This window comes from Heptranchias perlo, chromosome 9 (genome assembly GCF_035084215.1).
Source record: "Heptranchias perlo isolate sHepPer1 chromosome 9, sHepPer1.hap1, whole genome shotgun sequence".
NCBI classification, from domain to species: Eukaryota; Metazoa; Chordata; class Chondrichthyes; order Hexanchiformes; family Hexanchidae; genus Heptranchias; species Heptranchias perlo.
The window spans coordinates 45,624,374-45,638,968 of record NC_090333.1 but is presented as its reverse complement, the minus strand read 5'-3'; the positions used below and the strand labels follow the sequence as shown (position 1 = coordinate 45,638,968).

Genomic DNA, 14,595 nt, shown 5'->3' with positions numbered 1-14,595 from the left:
GAAATTCTAATCTCACTATAAATCTGCTTGAGAGCTATCATTAATGGTCTTTTCTAATTCATCTCTTCTATAGCAATTTAACATTTACTGTTAACTTCAGAAGAATCACTTGCACAATACCTAAAATCTCTCTCAAAAACGCACATCTGGATCACACAAGTGTCTCTGCGGGAAAGCATCAGGACTTAAGCTGAAAGAGCATCAGGACCTACACTATCACCTTCGGAAAGTTTCTTTTTGCACACGAGAACATGGCAACTGGCGGGGTCCTCTTGAACTTATGCAAAACAAATGCTTCCACGGTGCAAACAGTCTTTATCATAGTATATGCTCTTGCTATGTTATTGTGCACTGTGGAAAATCAGCACCACACCGATCTATAGGCATGAAGCGAAGTCTGAATGGGTAGTGTACTCTGGGCAAAGTTCCCCAATATTCTAGTTCAGAACCAGTTGTTAGGAACATAGGAACAGGAGTAGGCCATTCAGACCCTCGTGCCATTCAATGAGATCATGGCTGATCTATATCCCAACCTCATTTACCTGCCTTGGTTCCATATCCCTCAATACTCATGGCTAGCAAAAATCTATCAACCTCAGATTTGAAATTACTTGAGCTAGAATCTACTGCTTTTTGTAGGAGTGTTCCACACTTCTACCACCCTTTGTGTGAAGAAGTGTTTCCTAACTTCTCTCCAGAATGACCTGGCTCTGATTTTAAGGTTATGTCCTCTTGTCATAGACACCCCAGCCAGCAGAAAAAGTTTCTCTATCTAACATATTGATTCCTTTCAAATTCCTAAAAACCTCAATCAAATCACTCCTTAACCTTCTATATTCCAGGGAATACAAGCCTAGTTTATGTGATCTCTCCTCATAATTTAACCCTTGATGCCCTGGTAACATTCTGGTGAATCTGCACTGCACTCCTTCCAAGGCCAAGATATCCTTTCTAAGGTAAGGTGCCCAGAACTGTACACGGTACTCCAGATGTAGTCTAACCAGAGATTTGTATAGCTGTAGCAAAACTTCCTCCCCTTTATAGAAACATAGAAAATAGGAGCAAGAGTAGACCATTCGGCCCTGCTCCGCTATTCAAAATGATCTTGGCTGATCATCTAACTCAGTACCCTGTTCCCACTTTTTCCCCCATATCCCTTGATCCCTTTAGCATTAAGAAATATATCTATCTCCTTCTTGAATACATCTAATGACTTGGCCTCCACTGCCTTCTATGGTAGAGAATTCCACAGGTTCACCACCTTCTGAGTGAAGAAATTTCTCCTCATCTCGCTTCTAAATGGCATATCCCGTATCCTGAGACCGTGACCCCTGGTTCTGGACTCCCCAGCCATCGGGAACATCCTCCCTGCGTCTAGTCCTGTTAGAATTGTATATGTTTCGATGAGATCACCTCTCATTCTTCTAAACTCTAGTGGATATAGGCCTAGTCGACCCAATCTCTCCTCATAAGTCAGTCCTGCCATCCCAGGAATCAGTCTGGTAAACCTTTGTTGCACTCCCTCCATGGCAAGGACATCCTTCCTCAGATAAGGAGACCAAAACTGCACACAATACTCCAGATGTGGTCTCACCAAGGCCCTGTGTAACTGCAGTAAGACATCTCTGCTCCTGTACTCAAATCCTCTTGCAATGAAGGCCAACATACCATTTGCCTTCCTAACTGCTTGCTGCACCTGAATGCTCGCTTTCAGCGACTAGTGTACAAGGACACCCAGGTCTCATTGCACCTCCCCTTTTCCCTATCACCAGATAATAATCTGCCTTTCTGTTTTTACAACCAAAGTGGATAACCTCACATTTATCCACGTTATACTGCATCTGCCATGTTCTTGCCCACTCACCCAACTTATCTAAATCACATTGGAGCCTCTCTGCATCCTCCTCACAGCTCACATTCCACCCCAGCTTTGTGTCGTCTGCAAACTTGGAAATGTTACATTTAGTTCCCTCATCCAAATCATTGATATATATTGTGAATAGCTGGGGCCCAAGCACTGATCCCTGCGGTACCCCACTAGTCACTGCCTGCCACCTGGAAAAAGACCCATTTATTCCTACTCTGTTTCCTGTCTGTCAACCAATTCTCAATCCATGCCAGTATATTCCCCCCAATCCCATGTGCTTTAATTTTGCACACTAACCTCGTGTGGGACCTTATCAAAAGCCTTCTGAAAATCCAAATACACCACATCCACTGGTTCGCCCCTATCTATTCTACTAGTTACACCCTCAAAAAACTCCAGTAGATTTGTTAAGCATGATTTCCCTTTCATAAACCCATGCTGACTTTGTCCAATCCCGTTAATACCTTCCAAGTGTTCTGTTCTCACATCTTTTATAATAGACTAGCATTTTCCCCCACTACTGATGTTAGGCTAACTGGTCTGTAATTCCCTGTTTTTTCTCTCCCTCCTTTTTTAAATAGTGGGGTTACATTTACCACCCTCCAATCTGTAGGAACAGTTCCAGAGTCTATAGAATTTTTTGAAGATGATCACCAATGCAACCACTATTTCCAAGGCCACTTCCTTTAGTACTCTGGGATGTAGATTATCAGGCCCTGGGGATTTGTCAGCCTTTAGCCCCATTAATTTCTCTAGCACTATTTTTTTTTACTAATACTGGTTTCTTTCAGTTCCTCCCTCTCATTAGACCCTTGGTTCCCTAACATTTCTGGGAGGTTATTTGTGTCCTCCTTTGTGAAGGCAGAACCAAATGTATGTGTTTAACTGATCTGCCATTTCTTTGTTCCCCATTATAATTTCCCCCATTTCTGAATGTAAGGGACCTACATTTGTTTTCACTAATCTTTTTCTCTTGACATATTTATAGAAGCTTTTACAGTCAAGTTTTTATGTTCCCTGCTAGTTTACTCTCATACTCTATTTTTCCCCTCTTAATCAATCTTTGTTCTCCTTTGCTGAATTCTGAACCGCTCCCAATCCTCAGGCTTGCCACTTTTTCTGGCAATTTTATGCATCTCCTCTTTGGATCTAATACTATCCCTAATTTCTTTTGTAAGTCACGGTTGAGCCACCTTTCCTGTTTTATTTTTGCACCAGACAGGAATGAATAATTGTTGTAATTCCTGCACATGTTCTTTAAATATTAGCCATTGCCTATCCACCGTCATCCCTTTCAGTAAAGTTCCTCAATCTATCATAGCCAACTTGCACCTCATACTTTTGTAATTTCCTTCATTTAGATTCAGGACCCTAGTTTTGGATTCAACTACTTCACTCTCCATCTTAAATGAGGAATTCCATCATGTTATGGTCACTCTTCCCTAAGGGACCCCACACAACAAGATTGTTAATTAATCCTTTCTCATTGCACAATATCCAGTCTCGGATCGGCTGTTCTCTGGTTGGTTCCTAAACGTATTGGTCCAGAAATCCATCATGTACACACTCCAGGAATTCCTCCCCCACAGTATTATTGTTAATTTGATTTGACCAATCTATATGCAGATTAAAGTCACCCTTCTTGCATGTGTCTCTAATTTCCTGTTTAATGCCCTCCCCGACATCTCCACTACAGTTTGGGGGCCTATGGACAACCCCCACCAATGTTTTCTGCCCCTTGGTGTTTCTTAGCTCCACCCATACAGATTCCACATCGTGATTTTCCGAGCCAATATCCTTCCTCACTATTGCATTGATTGCCTCCTTTACTAACAACGCTACCCCACCTTCTTTCCCCTTTTGCCTGTCCTTCCTAAATATTGAATACTCCTGGATGTTCAGTTCCCATCCTTGGTCACCCTGCAGCCATGTCTCTGTAATCGCAACTATATCATAACTGTGAATATCTATTTGTACTGTTAATTCGTCTAGCTTATTGCAAATGCTCCGCGCATTAAGACACAATGCATTTAGACTTGTCTTTTTAAGATTGCTAGTCATCTTAGTTTTATTTTGCACTATGGCCCTATTTGTTTCTCACCCTTGTTTTCTCTGCCTTCCATTATTGCTTCTTCCCTTTGTCTTTTGTTTTAATCCTTGTTTCCCCCTCCTGTCTCCCTGCTCAGGTTCCCACCCCCTGCCATTCTAGTTTAAACCTTCCCCAACAGCACTAGCAAACACCCCCGCGTGGACACTCGTCCTGGTCCTGCTCAGGTGTAATCCGTCCCGCTTGTACTTGTCCCACCTTCCCCAGAATCGGTCCCAATGTCCCAGGACTCTAAATCCCTACCTCCTACAGCATCCCTACAGCCACGCATTCATCTGTTCTATTCTCCTGTTCCTATACTCACTAGCACTTGGCACTGGTCGTAATCCTGAGATCCAAACCTTTGAGGTCCTGCTTTTTAATTCATCTAACTCCTTAAATTCACCTTGCAGGACCTCATCCCTTTTTTTAAAACCTAAGTCGTTGGTACAGATATGGACCACGACTACTGGCTGTTCATCCTCCCCTTCCAGAATGCCCTGCAGTCGCTCTGAGAGTGTTCTAGCCCTCTAGATATAAAAGCTAACATTCCATTAGCCTTTTTGATTATTTTTGTGCCTGGCCACTACATTTTAACGATCTGTGTGCATGGACCCTAAATCTCTTTGGATCTGCATTGTTCCTAGCTTTTCACCATTTAAAAAATACTTGCGTCTATCCTTTTTTAATCTAAAATGGATGACCTCACACTTACCTGCGTTGAAATCCATCTGCCACAGTTTTGCCCTCTCTTAATCTATCAATGTAAGGAATCTTACAACACCAGGTTATAGTCCAACAGTTTTATTTGAAAATCACAAGCTTTCGGAGGCTTTCTCCTTCGTCAGGTGAGTGTCGAAATTCATTGAAAATTACCGCATATATAGTCATAGGACAATGCCTGGTGATTACAGATAATCTTTCCAACTGCCCGTTATCAAGGCCATCAAATTAATTGAATAGTGTTCAGACAGAGAAACCTTAGATACCCCAGACGATTGAATGTACAAATCGTCGAGCAGAAATTGATAGCCAAGTTCCACACCCATGAGGACGGCCTCAACCGGGATCTTGGGTTCATGTCACGCTACACGTAACCCCACTAGGGGGGAACAAAAAGTTATCTGTTTTTAATATAACTGGTCATTCTCTCTCTTTCTTTCGGATCTCTCTCTCTCTGGTTCTGGCCGTTTGTATATTCTGTTGTCTGGGGTATCTAAGGTTTCTCTGTCTGAACACTATTCAATTAATTTGATGGCCTTGATAACAGGCAGTTGGAAAGATTATCTGTAATCACCAGGCATTGTTCTATGACTATATATGCGGTAATTTTCAATGAATCTCGACACTCACCTGACGAAGGAGAAAGCCTCCGAAAGCTTGTGATTTTCAAATAAAACTGTTGGACTATAACTTGGTGTTGTAAGATTCCTTACATTTGTACACCCCAGTCCATCACCAGCATCTCCACATTAATCTATCAATGTCTCTTTGTAATTTTATGGTCCCATCTACACTACTTAATGCCACCAGTCTTTGTGTTATCTGCATACTTGGGTATAGGGCTCTCTATTGTGTTTCCCAAGTAATTCTAGCTAATAGACTCTTATGTGGAACCTTATCAAATGCCATTTGGAAGTCCATATAAACTACATCCATAGACATTCCCCTGTCTACTACTTTGGTTACTTCCTCAAAATATTCAATGAAATTCATTAGACATGACCTACCCTTTACAAATCCATGATGGCTCTCTCTAATCAGCTCAAATTTCTCTAAGTGCTCAGTCACACTTTCCTTAATTATAGATTCTAATAACATCCCCACATCAGATGTTAGACTAACAGGTATATAATTTCTTGGTTTCTCTCTCACCTTTCTTAAATTAAGGATTTACATTTGCAATTTTCCAATCTAAAAGGGACAATTCCTCAATCAAGAGATTTTTGGAAGATTATAGCTAAAGCATCTGAAGTTTCCTCACCTTCTTTTAAACCATTAGGTCCCTAGGGATTTGTCAATCTTTAGTGCCATTCTTTTTTCTAGTACTGTTTGCTTGCTTACATTAACTTTAGTGGGTTCCAGTCCTTGATTCGTTATTAGATTCTTTAGAATGTCAAGTATATTATCCTCTTCCTCGACTTTGAAAACTGACACAAAGTAACTGTTCAACAAGTCTGCCTTTTCCTTATTTTCATTTGCACTATTACCCACATCTGTTTTTAAAGGGCCCACAATAACACTGACTACAATTATACTAGAAGAGAAAGGGTTAAAAACTGTTAATCTTGATATCCCTCGCAAGTTTCTTTTCATAGTCCCTTTTGGCAGCTCTTACTATCTTTTTTGTCTTCCTTTGCTGTTCTTTATCCCTCTCCCAGTCTTCTGGATCTACACTATTCTTTGCACTTGCATATGCTCTTTCCTTTAGTTTTATGTTATCTCTCACCTCTTTTGTCGACCTTGGCTGTTTTATTTTTGTTAAGTAGAACTCTTACCCCTACTGGTCCTGTATTAAGCTAAATTATTTTTTGAACACCTCCCACTGTTCATCTGTAGTCAAAACTGTTAGCGGGTAAAACCAGTTTGCTGTAGTCATCCTCTGTCTTATCCTGTTCAAGTTAACCTCACCAAAATCTAGAATCTTAGTAACTGTTACTTTTCTCCTTTTCAAACCTAACACTGAATTCAAATCATACTATGATCACTGTTAGATAAATGTTCCCTTACTGTTTAACTAAGTCTGGCTCATTACTCATGACTAAAACTAGTATGGCCTGCCCTCTTGTTGGTTCTAGAGCATATTGCTCCAGAAAACTATCTTGAATACACAAGAAATTCACTATCTTTCTGACTTGAGCTATTCTGCTCTTCCCAATCTATATGAAAATTAAAATTTCCCCTTAAAATAACTCTGCTTTTGCTACAAGCCTTTCTAGGCTCTGAATTAATACATTCTACTATTTTGTTGCTGCTTTCAGGAGGTCTATAGACAACTCCCATTACAGTTTTAATGTTTTAAATCTCCTCTTAACCTTCTCTGCTCTGAGAACAACCCCAGCTTCTCCAGTCTATGTAACTGAAGTCCTCATCCCTGGAACTATTCTAGTAAATCTTTTCTGCACCCTCTCTAGGAAGGATGTGAAGGCCTTAAAGTGCGGTGCCCAGAATCAGAAACAATATTCTAGCTGTGGCCAAACCAGTTTTGTAATGGTTCAACATAACTTCCTTGCTTTTGTACTCCATACCTCCATTTATAAAGCCCAGGATCCAGTATGTTTTTTTTAAAAATCGCTCTCAACCTGTCTTGCCACTTTCAAAGATTTGTGCACATATACCCCAAGGTTCTCTGCTCCAGTACCCCCTTTAGAATTGTACCATTTAGTTTATATTGCCTCTCCTCAGTTCTCCTGCCAAAATGTATCACTTTGCACATCTGTTAAATTTCATCTGCCATGTGTCCGCCCATTCCACCAGCCTATGCCCTCTTGAAGTCTATTACTATCCTCCTCACTGTTTACTACACTTCCAAGTTTTGTCTCATCTGCAAATTTTGAAATTGTGCCCTGTACACCCAAGTCAAAGTCATTAATATATATCAAAAAAACAATGGTCCTAGTACCGACCTCTAGGGTACACCTCTGTATAACTTCCTCCAGTCCGACAACCGTTCACCACTACTCTGTTTCCTGTCACTTTGCCAATTTCGTATCAGTGCTGCCACTGCCCCTTTTATTCCATGGGCTTCAATATTGCTAACCAGCCTATTATATGGCAGTTTATCAAATGCCTTTTGAAAGTCCATATACACATCAACCACATTACCCTCATCAACCCTCTCTGTTACCTCATCAAAAAACTCAATCAAGTTAGTCAAACAGCAATTGGCCTTTAACAAATCCATGCTGGCTTTCCTTTATTAATCCACACTTGTCCAAGTGACTATTAATTTCGTCCCAGATTATCGTTATTTTTTAAAATTCGTTCATGGGATGTGGGCGTCGCTGGCAAGGCCAGCATTTATCGCCCATCCCTAATAGCTCTTAAGGTGGTGGCGATCCGCCTTCTTGAACTGTTGCAGTCCACGCGGTGAAGGTTCTCCCACAGTGCTGTTAGGTAGGGAGTTCCAGGATTTTGACTCAGCGACGATGAAGGAACGGTGATATAGTTCCAAGTTGGGATGGTGTGTGACTTGGAGGGGAATGTGCAGGTGGTGTTGCTCCCATGTACCTGCTGCCCTTGTCCTTCTAGGTGGTAGAGGTTGTGGGTTTGGGAGGTGCTCTCGAAGAAGTCTTGGCGAGTTGCTGCAGTGCACATCCTGTGGATGGCACACACTGCAGTCTCAGTGCACCGGTTCTGAAGGGAGTGAATGTTTTGGGTGATGGATGGGGTGCCCATCAAGCGGGCTGCTTTGTCTTGGATAGTGTTGAGCTTCATTGCAGCAGGAATTCCTCAGGGCAGTGTCATAGACCCAACCATCTTGAACTGCTTCATCAATAACCTTCCCTCTATCATAAGGTCAACGACACCAACATCCCATGAACGAATAAAAAGATGTCCTGGCGCTGAGATGATTGGCCTCCAACAACCACTAGATCTTCCTTTGTGCTAGGTATGACTCCAGCCACTGGAGAGTTTTACCAGATTCCCATTGACTTCAATTTTACTAGGGCTCCTTGGTGCCATGCTCGGTCAAATGCTGCCTTGATGTCAAGGGAAGTCAATCTCACCTCACCTAGAATTCAGATCTTTTGTCCATGTTTGGACCAAGGCTGTAATGAGAACATAAGAACATAAGAACATAAGAAATTGGAGCAGGAGTAGGCCAATCGGCCCCTCGAGCCTGCTCCGCCATTCAATAAGATCATGGCTGATCTGATCCCAACCACAAATCTAAAGAACACAAGAAGTCGGAGCAGGACCCGGCCACATAGCCCCTGGGCCCTCTCCGCCACCCACAGGGCATTGACCGATCCGAACTCAGCTTCATGTCCAATTTCCTGCCCGCTCCCCATAACCCCTAATTCCCTTTACTTCTAGGAAACTGTCTATTTCTGTTTTAAATTTATCTAATGATGTAGCTTCCACAGCTTCCTGGGGCAGCAAATTCCACAGACCTACCACCCTCTGAGTGAAGAAGTTTCTCCTCATCTCAGTTTTGAAAGAGCAGCCCCTTATTCTAAGATTATGCCCCCTAGTTCTAGTTTCACCCATCTTTGGGAACATCCTTACTGCATCCACCCGATCAAGACCCTTCACAATCTTATATGTTTCAATAAGATCGCCTCTCATTCTTCTGAACTCCAATGAGTAGAGTCCCAATCTACTCAACCTCTCCTCATATGTCCGCCCCCTCATCCCCGGGATTAACCAAGTGAACCTTCTTTGTACTGCCTCGAGAGCAAGTATGTCTTTTCTTAAGTATGGAGACCAAAACTGTATGCAGTATTCCAGGTGCGGTCTCACCAATACCTTATATAACTGCAGCAATACCTCCTTGTTTTTATATTCTATCCCCCTAGCAATAAAAGCCAACATTCCGTTGGCTTTCTTGATCACCTGCTGCACCTGCATACCAACTTTTTGATTTTCTTGCACTAGGACCCCCAGATCCCTTTGTACTGCAGTACTTTCCAGTCTCTCGCCATTAAGAAAATAACTTGCTCTCTGATTTTTCCTGCCAAAGTGCATAACCTCACATTTTCCAATATTATATTGCATCTGCCAAATCTCCGCCCACTCATCCAGCCTGTCTATATCCCCTTGCAGGTTTTTTATGTCCTCCTCACTCTCTACTTTCCCTCCCATCTTTGTATCATCTGCAAATTTTGATATGTTGCACTCGGTCCCCTCCTCCAAATCGTTAAGGTCTGGAGCTGAGTGGTCCTGGCAGAACCCAAACTGAGCATCGGTGAGCAGGTTATTGGTGAGTAAGTGTCGCTTGATAGCACCGTCAACGACACCTTCCATCACTTTGCTGATGATTGAGTGTGGACTGATAGGGCAGTAATTGGCCGGATTGGATTTGTCCTGCTTTTTGTGGACAGGACATACCTGGGTAATTTTCCACATTGTCAGGTAGATGCCAGTGTTGTAGTTGTACTGGAACAGTTCGGCTAGAGGCACAGCTAGTTCTGGAGCACAAGTCTTCAGCACTACAGCCAGGATGTTGTCGGGACCCATAGCCTTGTCTGTATCCAGTGCACTCAGCCATTTCTTGATATCATGTGGAGTGAATCAAATTGGCTGAAGACTGTCTTCTGTCATGGTGGGGATATCAGGAGGAGGCAGAGATGGATTATCTACTCGGCACTTCTGGCTGAAGATGGTTGAAAACGCTTCAGCCTTGCTTTTTGCACTCACATGCTGGACTCTGCCATCGAGGATGGGGATGTTTACAAAGCCTTCTCCTCTGTTGGTTGTTTAATTGTCCACCACCATTCACGACTGGATATGGCAGAACTGCAGAGCTTTGATCTGATCCGTTGGTTATGGAATCGCTTAGCTCTATCTATAGCATGTTGCTTCCGCTGTAAAGCATGCATGCAGTCCTGTGTTGTAGCTTCACCAGGTTGGCATCTCATTTTTAGGTACGCCTGGTGCTGCTCCTGGCATACTCTTCTACACTCCTCATTGAGCCACAGTTGATCCCCTGGCTTGTTGGTAATGGTAGAGTGAGGGATATGCCGGGCCATGAGGTTACAGATTGTGCTGGAATACAATTCTGCTGCTGCTGATGGACCACAATGCCTCATTGATGCCCAGTTTTCAGCTGCTAGAAATGTTCTGAATCTATCCTTTAGTACGGTGGTAGTGCCACACAACACGTTGGACGGTGTCCTCAATGTGAAGACGGGACTTCGTCTCCACAAGGACTGTGCGGTGGACACTCGCCACCACCGAGGTTAAACTCACTGGCCTGTAGTTGCTGGGTTTGTCCTTACACTCTTTTGAACAAGGGTATATCAATTGTAGTGCTCCAGTCCTCTGGCACCAAACCCATATGTAAGGAATGGAAGATTATGGCCAGCACCTCTGCAATTTCCACCCTTACTTCCCGCAGCAACCTAGGATGCGTCCCATCCAGACCGGGTGACTTATTTACTTGAAGTACAGCCAGCCTTTCTAGTACCTCCTCTATAAATTTTTAGCCCATCCAGTATCACAACTGCCTCCTCTTTTACTGTGACTTTGGTAGCATCTTCTTCCTTGGTAAAGACAGATGCAAAGTATTCATTTAGTACCTCAGCCATGCCCTCTGCCTCCATGCATAGATCTCCAGTTTACTATTTATATGCCTATAGAAGACTTTTGGATTCCCTTTTGTTAGCCACCAGTCTATTCTCATACTCTCTCCTTGCCCCTCGTTACCTTTTTCAATTCTCTGCACTCTGTATTGGGCCCGATTCTCATTTGTATTATCAACCTGACATCTGTCACACTTTTTCTGCTTCATCTTACCCCTCTATTTCTTCCATCATCCAGAAGAAGTCTGGCTTTTGTTGCCCTACTTCTCCCCCTCGTAGGAATGTACCTAGACTGTACCCAAACTATCTCCTCTTTAAAGGCTATCCATTGTTCGATTAGTTTTGCCTGCCAATTTTTGATTCCAATTTACCCAGGCCAGATCCGTTCTCATTCCATTGAAATTGGCCCTCCTCCAATTAAGTATTTTTACTCTAGATTGCTCCTTGTCCTTTTCCATAACTAATCTAAACCTTATGATACTATGATTACTGTTCCCTAAATGTTCACCCACTAACTTGCTCCACTTAATTCCCCAGAAGTGGATCCAGCAATGCCTCCTTCCTCATTGAGCTGGAAACATACTGATCAAGAAGGTTCTCCTGAACACACTTCAGAAATTCCTCCCCCTCTTTTCCCCTTTACATAATTACTATCCGAGTCTATATTAGGATAGGTTGAAGTCCCCCATTATCACTACTCTTATAGTTCATGCACCTCACTATAATTTCTCTGCAAATTTGCTCCTCTGTATCCTTCCCACTAGTCGGTGGTCTATAGAATTCACCCAGTAGTGTAATGGCATCTGTATTGTTTCGTAACTCTAATCAAAGATTCTGTCCTTGACCCAAGGACATCTCTCTCCAGCACTGCAACATTCTCGTTAATCAATACTGCCACATCCCCCTCCTCTTTTTCCTTCCCTATCTTTCCGGAACACCTTGTATCCAGGAATACTTAGTACCCAATTCTGCCTTTTCTTGAGCCAGGTCTCAGTTATCGGCAGAACACCATGTGGCTATTTGCGCCTGCAGTTCATCAACTTTATTTACCACGCTGTGTGTGTTTACATACATGCACTCCAAATCTATCTTAGACCGTCTTGTATTCTCTCAGACTGATGTCACGTAATACCGTACTATTTCTTACCCTTATGCTATCTGTCACTCCCAATTTTTTGTGCACCTTGTTTATCCTTTCTAATGCTACATCCTGGTGCACACCCCACTGCAAAATTCGTTTAAACCCTCCCCCACTGCACTAGTAACCCCCCCATGAGGACATTGGTCCCAGCTCTGTTGAGGTGCAACCCGTCCATCGTGAACAGGTCCCTCTTGCCCCAAGAATCTGATGCCCTCCCTCTTGCACCACGTCTCTAGCCACACATTAACCTGCCTTATCTTCCTACTTCTATACTTTTTTTTTTTATTCGTTCATGGGATGTGGGCGTCGCTGGCGAGGCCGGCATTTATTGCCCATCCCTAATTGCCCTTGAGAAGGTGGTGAGCCGCATTCTTGAACCACTGCAGTCCGCATGGTGACTGTTCTCCCACAGTGCTGTTAGGAAGGGAGTTCCAGGATTTTGACCAAGCGACGATGAAGGAACGGCGATATATTTCCAAGTTGGGATGGTGTGTGACTTGGAGGAGAAAGTGCAGGTGGTGGTGTTCCCATGTGCCTGCTGCTCTTGCCCTTCTAGGTGGTAGAGGTCGCGGGTTTGGGAGGTGCTGTCGAAGAAGCCTTGGCGAGTTGCTGCAGTGCATCCTGTGGATGGTACACACTGCAGCCACTGTGCGCTGGTGGTGAAGGGAGTGAATGTTTAGGGTGGTGAATGGGGTGCCAATCAAGAAGGCTGCTTTGTCTTGGATGGTGTCGAGTTTCTTGTGTTGCCTGGATGAGTGCAGCTCCAACAAGTGGAGAGTATTCCATCACACTCCTGACTTGTGCCTTGTAGATGGTGGAAAGGCTTTGGGGAGTCAGGAGGTGAGTCACTCGCCGCAGAATACCCAGCCTCTGACTTGCTCTTGTAGCCAAAGTATTTATATGGCTGGTCCAGTTAAGTTTCTGGTCAATGGTGACCCCCAGGATGGTTGATGGTAGGGGATTCGGCGATGGTAATGCCGTTGAATGTCATGGGGAGGTGGTTAGACTCTCTTGTTGGAGATGGTCATTGCCTGGCACTTATCTGGCACGAATGTTACTTGCCACTTATCAGCCCAAGCCTGGATGTTGTCCAGGTCTTGCTGCATGTGGGCTCGGACTGCTTCATTATTTGAGGGGTTGCAAATGGAACTGAACGCTGTGCAATCATCAGCGAACATCCCCATTTCTGACCTTCTGATGGAGGGAAGGTAGTTAATGAAGCAGTTGAAGATGGTTGGGCCTAGGACATTGCCCTGAGGAACTCCTGCAGCAATGTCCTGGGGCTGAGATGATTGGCCTCCAACAACCACTTACCCACTCACTACTACAAGATGTGTAAATTCACAGCGAGCAAGTGGTAAATCTATGGAACAGGTGCCCTGGCGAGACGGTGGAAGCAGAAAGTGTTGAATCATCAAAAGCAAATTACGTAGGATTTCTTTCAGAAAATATTTTGGAATACAGTATGAGTAATTTGAGACAGGACATATGGTAAGTGTAGCATGCTTGAGGGGAACGAGTGACTTTGGACCTATGGTTCTCAAAGCTCTCCACCACTGGCAGGGTCTGTTGTAGATGAATTGATAGCTATGATTAGTCAACAACTCAATTATTGTTGTGTCACGTGACTACCAGGATGGCACAAGATCAACTAGAAGGACCTTAGTCTTTTTTTGTCTAACAATTCCCATGTTCCTATGAATAGAACCTACTTAAAAGGCAGCTTGCAATTGTACAGTTAGCTTTTCAACTTTTATTTTTTAACTGAGTTTTTTTTTAAAATTATCTTTTCCCTGGGACCATCTCTGTGGTTGAAGAGTTTGTGGCAAGGCTAATATTTTGCTCCCAGTCTACTAATTGGGACAAAGAGCATTTCTATGAGAATTCCTCTTCATTTTACAGTAGATGAGGAAGAATGGAAGGGTGCCAGACATGAGAGACTACACTACTGGAGTTAATTGCTGTTACCCTCCCAACCACATATATAGACGAAAGAGAACTTACCTAGATCGTCAAAGGAACAGTGGATTCACACGCTAAGCTTCACCAGGAAGGCAAAAACAGAATTCTGTGCAATGCTGCAAGCAGACCTGCAGCCAAACGCCAGGGTTTGCATGGAACTGCCAGCGGTAGTCAAAAAAAAATCACTCCAACTCTGAACTTTTGCACCTCAGGCTCGTTAAGGGGGCATCAGCAATAAGTCAACCTGCAGTGCACACCAAGCAGGTGACCGATGCATTGTTTGGCACAGCTA

At 43.4% G+C, this 14,595-nt stretch overlaps 1 protein-coding gene across 3 annotated transcripts in view; it reads right to left on the bottom strand.

Moving 5' to 3' along the window:
• The window catches only part of efcab14 (EF-hand calcium binding domain 14), a 93,014-nt gene that overhangs the window by 31,404 nt on the left and 47,015 nt on the right, over nt 1–14,595 (bottom strand). The gene's annotated exons all lie outside the window — the stretch shown is intronic.